Source organism: Strigops habroptila, chromosome 2, assembly GCF_004027225.2.
Source record: "Strigops habroptila isolate Jane chromosome 2, bStrHab1.2.pri, whole genome shotgun sequence".
In the NCBI taxonomy this organism is placed as follows: domain Eukaryota; kingdom Metazoa; phylum Chordata; class Aves; order Psittaciformes; family Psittacidae; genus Strigops; species Strigops habroptila.
This window is the reverse complement of record NC_044278.2, coordinates 23,093,954-23,102,665: the sequence shown is the minus strand read 5'-3', so window position 1 is coordinate 23,102,665 and position 8,712 is coordinate 23,093,954.

Sequence of the window (8,712 nt, the reverse complement as noted above, 5' to 3'; positions counted from 1 at the left end):
TCGGAGCGGCGGCTGCCGTCCAGCCCCACGCCGTCGGGTCGTTCCGGGTTAGTAATTGTCTTACCGGCCGGTGAGTGCGAGCAAGACCGGGATCCGTGCGTTTTCCTATCTGCCAAAGGCTCTACAGCCTTTTCTGGTCTGTGTTTTCCCTAGCAAGAATAGAAATGTACTATTGCCAACTTATAAATGTATCAAGCTATAGCCATGTATACAGGTATATGTACTGGAAAGTTCCCTTCTCTCACTGCCCTGGAAGATACTGTAGTCAAATTCACATTACTGTCACTGAAAATGCATTGTGGTAATTCTTTGGACCTCTTCAAAGGACCACTTCGAAGACTTTGTTCTTCAAAGACATGTCGTTAAGGTTTTTTTCTACAAATACAGGTTGCGGATTTCTTTTATTACTTGTGTACTTGTGAATGCTTTCCTTTTAAATGAGATAGATCATTATAGATAGGTTTAAAGGACATCTCATATGCAAATTTTTTGATGGTTTGCCAGTCAACTTCATCTTTGTCAGAACTCAACTAGAGTTCGTATATACATATATGTTTGATGTACTGATAAATATTTTCCCTTTGGATGTTTATAGCCAGATTTTGAAGTCAATACATCTCAGATTACTATGTATTTCAAAACACTTGATGAATTTTGTGGCTACCTTTCTTACCAAAAAAACCTTCAGGTAGCAATGGGAAATTATTTCAAGCACTGCTGTGCTTTGCCACCAACTTTTCCGATTTAACAGCAGACTTAGTTATTTGTGTGACTGATACATATTTTTTCAATGTGGATTTTAGGCTTTCAAGCCAATAACTAATTTTTTCTACATCTGTAGGTAAGTTGAGCTGTAGTCTAAAACTGGTTGTACTGAACAACATATTCTGAAACAGAGAAAATCTCCATGAGATTCAACCTTTTCTTCATGTAAAGCTGATGGTATGCAGAAAGAGAAGAGCATGACCAAAACCTATAATGAATGCAATGAGAAAGTTAAAACGTGTTCTGTAATCAAAGCCTTTCAGCTCTATATGCTTTAACTTAACTCCTGTGTTGTGAATATGAGGGAGTTCAAGTTTGTCTGAATCATCTTGGATCCCAAGTGATGTCCCACCAAAAGAAGGTGGGGAAAATTAGAAAGATGTTACAAGTTTTCCCAAGTGTAAAGTCTCCTCCTGTCTCAGAAATGACATATGGATAGTTAGGGTTGAAACCCTCCAAACTGGTAGGTATCTTACGTTGAGTACCAGACACAGACACTGAAAAGGTCTTTTTCTTATGCCTTTGAAAAACTTCGTTAACTTGCCAGCTCCAAAAGCCATGGTGAAATAAAATACTCATATATTCACACAGCTAAAGAAACTCTCCAGTCACGCACACCACCATCTCTTTACCAGTGGAATTAGCAGCATGCAGAAGGAAACAAAACAAATTCTGTCTTCAGTAAATTACGCAGCACTTTTTGGACATGCTTTATGTTGGCTTATTAGCCAAAATTGTCTATATAGTGACTGTTCCTGGCATTCTGCTGATCTTTGCTGCACATCTCATCAATGAACTCTCTTGGGAAAAAGGAAAAAAAAAAGAGTAAGTGCAGTTGTGTTGAGACCAAAGTGCATTTTCATAATTATCTGAAGAAACTTTCCAGGCTTGTCTTCATCTTACTTGCAGCCACTTGCTGCTTTCTGTCCTGCAGAAAGAAAACACAGAGCCCTGTGATGCTGCTTAAGAGGAGCTTCCCATAGTGCCGGCTAAGAAGCTACCTATTAATCTGTCTACTTCTCCCTGTCCCTTTCATAGTTGAAGTATACTTATTTTTTTCAGGAAATGCTGATTCCACTTTCAGTTAAAAATAGTTGCTTCCCAGAGCTGGCAACTGCATAATTTGCAATTGTTCATCTGGGCTTTCTAAATGATGGAAACAGGACTTACTGCTGGGACTGGGTTTATGGCCTTTGTAATACATTCACTCTGCTGATACAGTGGTTTCATCCACAATGTACGAACATAAGACACAGTGGCATTATGAAGAGAGTGAAGAACTTAGAATTTTAACAAATTACAATAATTGTATTGCAACTCAGAACCTAGCAATGCATATTTCAAGGTTCTGGTGCCCAGAACATGAATAACTTCTAGTGCATTAAAAGTTTACAGTGTTTATTGCAAAATCCTAATAACTCGTACATCCATGAAACAACTCTGAAAGGTGGACTTTCTTTACCATCATAATTTAGCCACATTGCAAGGTTTTATTTCCTAATTTGGAGAATATGAAAGTACCAGGAGAATAGTTCAGCTGAACATAAAGCTTTCAAAATATTGTTATTTTCAAATCAGGGCTAGGTGCTTTTCAAAGGTAATTTTCAGTCTAAGTCAAATTATTTGCCAAATCACAAAAGAAAATGGGTAAACTTGAGCAGTTCCATAGGGTAGCTAAATCACTGGAAAACTTAATGGTATTTAGCCTATCAATTTGTGAAAAAATATGATCATTAACTGCTGATTTGTTTCTCCTTATTGCTTTTTAGACACTTTAAACATCAGTTTTGGCCAATCTGAAATATGGTCACTATTTCTTATCACTAGTCAATTTCAAAACAAGCCTAGAAGGGAAAAAAAGTAAATAAAGTTGTAATAGTTGCCCTTTGAGGTGGTTTAAGAGTTGCTCTATTTTGGCATTCACCAGAGTGGTAGGGCTCTATACTTTGCTTGCATGAATTGCTGTTTAAAATCTGAGTTACAGCTGTTTGCTCAGTTCATTTCTCATCAATGATTATTTTAATTTGCTTTTTAGTTTTCCCACTCACATGTAAAACTCTTATGTCATTTGCCCATGAGCCTAGATGATGCAGTCTCTAAAGATGCCCTGGTATACAACAGAAAGTAGGAGGAGAAAAGGAATTTTATACATTTATCATGTGCAATGGCTTGCACATGGATAATTTATTAAATAACTTTGCTAGAGCTCTATCAATTTGGTATCTTATTGGATTCCAAAAGTAGTTTAAGCTATTTAGCTTCTGCCGATTTCCGTGGGACTATAATAGAATTGTATTTTTAATATGTTTTTTTTTATTCTGTAGTTATGGAAAAGGATCCAGTACAGATGCTAAAAGCATTTGAGAAGATGTAAGATGTGCTAGAGGAGGGAAGGGATTAGAAAAATGTTAAGCTTCCTTCACCCCTCTTTAGCAGCATCTAAGGTACAATCCACCCATAAAGTTAATAGAAGTCAAAAGAAAAAGGGGAGCTGGAGAGAGGAGAGAAGAAAGGATATGTGCCATTGTTCATTATTCAAGCATCTAAGAATGTGTAAGTAGCCTGTAGAATACGCTGCTCCCTAGAAATTCCCGAACTACTTGTGAGTTAGTGGTCTACCTAGCGGGGACCAGTGAGGCGTGCTTGCTTGAATTGCAATACCCCAATTAGAATGGCACGATTCCCACCTTAATCTGTCCATCTCTGAAGCCAACTAATTCAGTGCTAACTCAGGTATTTCTGCATAGTGCTGCATTGCACAGTGCAAAATGCCGTTGTGGCTGTATGTGCAATGCAGTATGACTGACAGTTATGCCAAGTTCTGCTGAGAGGGCCAAAGTAATTTAATTTCCTTCTATTATAAGCCACTTAAATGTAACATATAGCAGAAGTGGCTTTAAGAAAAAAAAAAAAAAGAACAAAATGTTTTAGATAAACAGTTTTTCTTAATGGCCACAGGACATTTTTTTACATATGAGGGCAAAAATTGCAAGTTCACAGATTTTTTAAGCATTCTTAAACTGTGCTATCTTGTATCTACTAAAATAACATGATGTGTCTTCCCTCTCACTCCCCCCCCTTAAAATCCCATTAAAGCTAGTTGTTCAGCAAATTCTTCATGGCTACAGACCCAATTTATTAATATTTCTTGGGTTTGGATCAGACTAATCAGTAGAATGAAACTCTGTGCATTAATTAATGAAGCCTAATGCTCAAACCATATGCAAAATGCTAATTCAAAGTGAGCAGCAGTTCTGTCCCAAAATGAGAAAGTAAATTGTGTTTTGAACACAACTGCAAAGATGAACATTTTGATAGCTTTAAAGCTTTATTACAGAAACACATTTAAGGCAAGGACATAATTAAAAACAACTATTGTTAGAAACTTAATCTTTCTGGGTAAAAATAGTGGTTCACCAGAATTCACAGCTGAGTCAAATTTCTAGCCACTTCTTTCTCTGTCCTCTCAGGGAAGCAGCAAGTGCATAGCAATATTCTCAGCTTCAATGTCCAGGTGGCCTCTACTGAAGGAGATTAAGTTATATCTTTGAATGAGCACAAGCATCTGTTTTCCCGGTCTACCATAGATGATGATAGGACCTCATTTGGATGTGGGGGTCTCTGTATTACTGTCACCAGCAGTATTTATGTAAGCCTTGCCACTGTACCTCACATGAAAGATGCACTGCACATTTCCTTTCTGCTGTGACCTTTGTGATTCTCTAAACTTATTTCATGCTCATATATTTTATCAAAATCTTTGCAGTCTGGAATTTTCTATAGACTTTCTAGACAGCAACTTCATTCAGGAACGTGGTGAGATTCACTCAGTAAGTTTTCAGATAGGTTTTTTACTGCTTACTCTTAACTACTATTGCGACAACTGAGAAGAAGTTTACTAGGAGGGTTGATCAAGTGCTATGGTGAATCATTAACCATGTGAGAGGAAGTACAGATTGTACTTCTTTAGTCAAAGTGTTGCTTTCTCCTAAAAACTTTATCTGTTTCTTAAAGTATGACTACTAGGCATACACACACATTATTTCATTCTCAGCTGCTTTCAGACATTTGAAAAGAAGATGTGGTAACCAATAAAGACTGTTGACTACTAGGACTGCTCAGCAGTAGAAGTGGCTTGACAGGATCCTTTCTTTCCCTGCAAAACCTGAGCTCTGGGTTGCATTTTCCTGTTTCTTCTTGCCGTTGGAGGTATTTGTACTTACCAACAGAAGGGGATCATCTAGGCTGTCAGAGACAAAGTGAACATCGTGTGTTACTTTTGAGGATGATGTTTCCTTTCAAGCACTTACTTGCAATGCCTTTCTCAGCTCTACCAATGCTTATCCTGTTCCTCTACTCCTTACCCTGTTATCCCAATTCGATAATTCTATGACTGTTACTGCAAGTACCCTGCTATGTTACCCTGCCTCAACCCTCTTCTTTTAGCACCTAACTCTGCTGGCACAGGGGCCTGCAGGTCCTTATTGCTCTTCCTGATAAGTTTGAATCATGTTCCATAAGCCCTGTAATGCTGTGAAAGCAACGCTGTAGTGCTGCTTAGACCTGATCTCCTAACAGCAATGATATGGCCACATGCAGAAGCTTCTTTGTTCCCTGCCACACCTTTCTTTTTCATCTCAATTCCCCAGTAACTCTATTTTCCTTTCCAAGTTCTGCCGCCTCCTAATGCTCAGACATGGGATCTACGTATCAGCCAAGGAGGTGAGAGTTCTCTGGCAGCTGTGAGTGATAGGGATGTCTTCCTCTCTCCTTCCCTGGGATGGACTTAGTGTTTCTTAAGTAGAGCAAGGAGTCCTGCCTGTCACTCAGTGTTTGCTTTTGTTAGTGTCTCAACTTTTTAATTACTTAAGTAGCTCTAATGTAAATCACTGAGTAGAACAAACCAGCAAAACAAAACATAACAAAACAAAACACACCACCTTTGGTTTATAATCTTGTTCTGTTTCCTAATGTGTTCTGATCAAATCATGCAATTTGTTAGCAAGAACTCTTACCAAACTTAAAGCTTTGTCTTATGAAGTTTGTAGTGCACCTGCTTCTGTCTCTGCCAAGCAGAAGAAGAAAGAGGAAATGTGGATGCTGGCAATGTTACTTGAAATCTACCTCTTATAAGTAGCTGTTTGAGTCTGTTCCTTCAAGCCTGGATGGGTCAGTGCACACCTCTTAGCCAGCCTATCTGCTGGATTTGCCTATGAAACAGGGGCAGTAAAAAAAGGGTATCTTGCATGTTGTGTCAGAGCAGACTGAATTATGCTTAACATCAGGCTGGATACACTTGCAGTGCAAGACGTGAGTGTGTGTGAAGAGATGATGTCTTGCACCTCTGCTGGCTGAACTGTGTGGACAGTAAGATAATGGAGTCATGACCAACTGAAGCAGAAATGCAAGAGCGGAGAGAAAGGGACATCAGAAATACACAGAAGCAAGATTGTCTTGGGTTGCTCCAGAGGCTGTTGTACTTGGATGTCAGCAGCTGATGTTTCAAGTTTTTCTTGCTACCCATCCTAATTCATTCTTGCTAACATTAACAATATTTCTTAGAAAACCTCAAAATAGAAATATAGTGCCTGGGAGAAAATTGTTATCCTTCTTTGAGGGCCACTCCAAAGTTCCTTAGGAGACCTGGCACAGGAAGGTTAGCTCACACTAGTGCTTCTCAACCTTGCTTCAACTTCCTGGCTGGCAAGGCCTATCTCCTTGAACAGAAACTGAAGTAACAAGTCCTTGAATCTCTGACCTGCATTTCCTTGTTGGCCTTGCAAAGGCTTATAGCTTGAAATTTTTAGATTGTCTCCCAGCTCATGGCATCCTCATGTGCATGCACCAGATCTGATCGTAGTCCAAGTTTCCACTAAGAGCGAGCTCCATTCATGTCTGGGGGAGGACAACCTGGATGATACTCTGTAGTATGCCTCCTCCGACTCAGATTTGAGGAGAGAGAGGCCAAGGTCTCAGGCTGTAGCGTAACAGCAGGCTAAAGCCACAGGAAACTGGAGGATGACTAAGGACTTCATATCCAGTGGCTTAGATCTTTAATTCCTCTCTATAAGAAGGAATCATCCTAATTCTCAGGCTTCAGTATGGAGGATTAACAGTTAGGTGCTGCTGCCCTTGCTGCTTTTGTCTTCTCCTTCATCCCCACACACAAACACATTTCATGCACAAAGCAGTCTTTCACAGCTCTGGCTTTGTTTCAACCAGAAGTCCTGCTAATCAGAGGCTCCCAAAAGCTGCCCCTTGCTGGAAGCAAAAGGGGTGGTGAGCAGTGGTGTTCCTGTAAAATTCCACATTCCTGGCCAACTGTCTTTCTGGCCAACTGCCGGCAACTGGATCCCAGGGCAGCTGGATCTTGGCCTTTCTGCCTGAGCAGCCGGTGTTTCAGACTTGTGCATATTTGCGCTTTTTGTGTATGGATGCAGTTTAAAAGTAAAAGGTTTCTGTAATGAAGGTGGCTTGCTTGTATAAATACAGCTTGAGAAAGAGGAACAGGGTAGGGTGGAGAAAAACTTGGAGCTCAGCTGGTAGCTAGCTGCAAATAAGGCAAAACCTGCAAAAGCATGGACTTGTTACATCAAGCACATCTAACCTTTCATATTCCAATGAAGGAAAATGCTCAGAATTTGCACAGTAAAATAATCACCTTTCATTCGTATCCTGTATTGCTATACCTATAGTGTTCCCTGCCTTGTTTACTGGCCTTTTAGTATTTAATTTGAAAGACTAGACAGTATGGCTCATTAACATTATCTAGTTCTCTGGCTGGAATCAAATGAGCTGTGATGCTGAAGCTCCAGAAGAAGCTAAACCAAATGTCATATGCTGTTCTAACCGAACGTAACACTAAACCAGTGATCTCCATGGGTTTATTGTCTTGAACAAATGAAGAGTGATGTTCTGCAGATGCAAGTTTGTTAAGGTTACCTGCACCTTGAGGAATTGCTTCTCTAATAAGGGGTAGCTTCACTATAGATCTCCCTTCACAGTAAGGAGAACTACCATGGCCTCATGACTCTCAGTAATGCAGACAGAGGTTACAGGGTGTCAGCAACTCCTCACTGTTTCATGATTTGAATTCCTGGAGAGCTGGGATTAATTCAGTTGCAGATGTCAATTGTTGCTAATTCAGCTCTGCAGCGATAAGGTGGCTGATTCAGCAGTAAACAGAATTCATTTTCTTCTAGACACATACTGGTGTTTCTTTTCATGAGTTAAGCTATTTGTGATCCTCTCTACCTTGCAGAAGCAGGAATGCTGGTTACAACTACTGTTCTTGCATTCACAATGAGGTCTAATCAATATTAGGGATGCCAGGAACTCTGAAGGCTTGGCTCTCATGCTTCTGCCCACAACTGAGCTTTGGCAACGGATACTACCTGGACATGCTACTGATCCCAAATGGTTATGTTTTCCTCCTTTCTTTTCATTCTCTTCTCCTTGCAACTTCCTGAAGTGGACCACTTGAGGAGGGGGGAAGTCAACCCACACACAAAACCCTGCAGCAGCTAGTTTAATGGATAACATGCATGAAATACAAAATCATCCTCTCTAGAAATTCTAGTCAGTAGTTTTTACTTCATCTTTACAAAGAAGACTGAATAATCTCATGAGACTGCATTGTTGAATTGAAAGTTCAGTTGTTTCAAGAGTGGAAAGTTTTGTTCAAGAAGGAAGGAAAGAGGACTGCTGAAATCTGCAGAACAAAAATAAATCTAGAAATGTAAGAGGTAAGAATTCCTACATGAAAAGTTTGATTAGTAAAAACCTGAAAAAATGCATGTAAATTTATAGAAGGAAAGAGGAAATTATTCTGTTCCTAGAGAACATTTGGCAAAGGTTATTTTTATTGCAAGAGGGTATACTTCCCAGGATACTACTTCAAAAACAAACACCCGGGGGTTTTATCTTAGCTAAATCTAAGCAAAACCA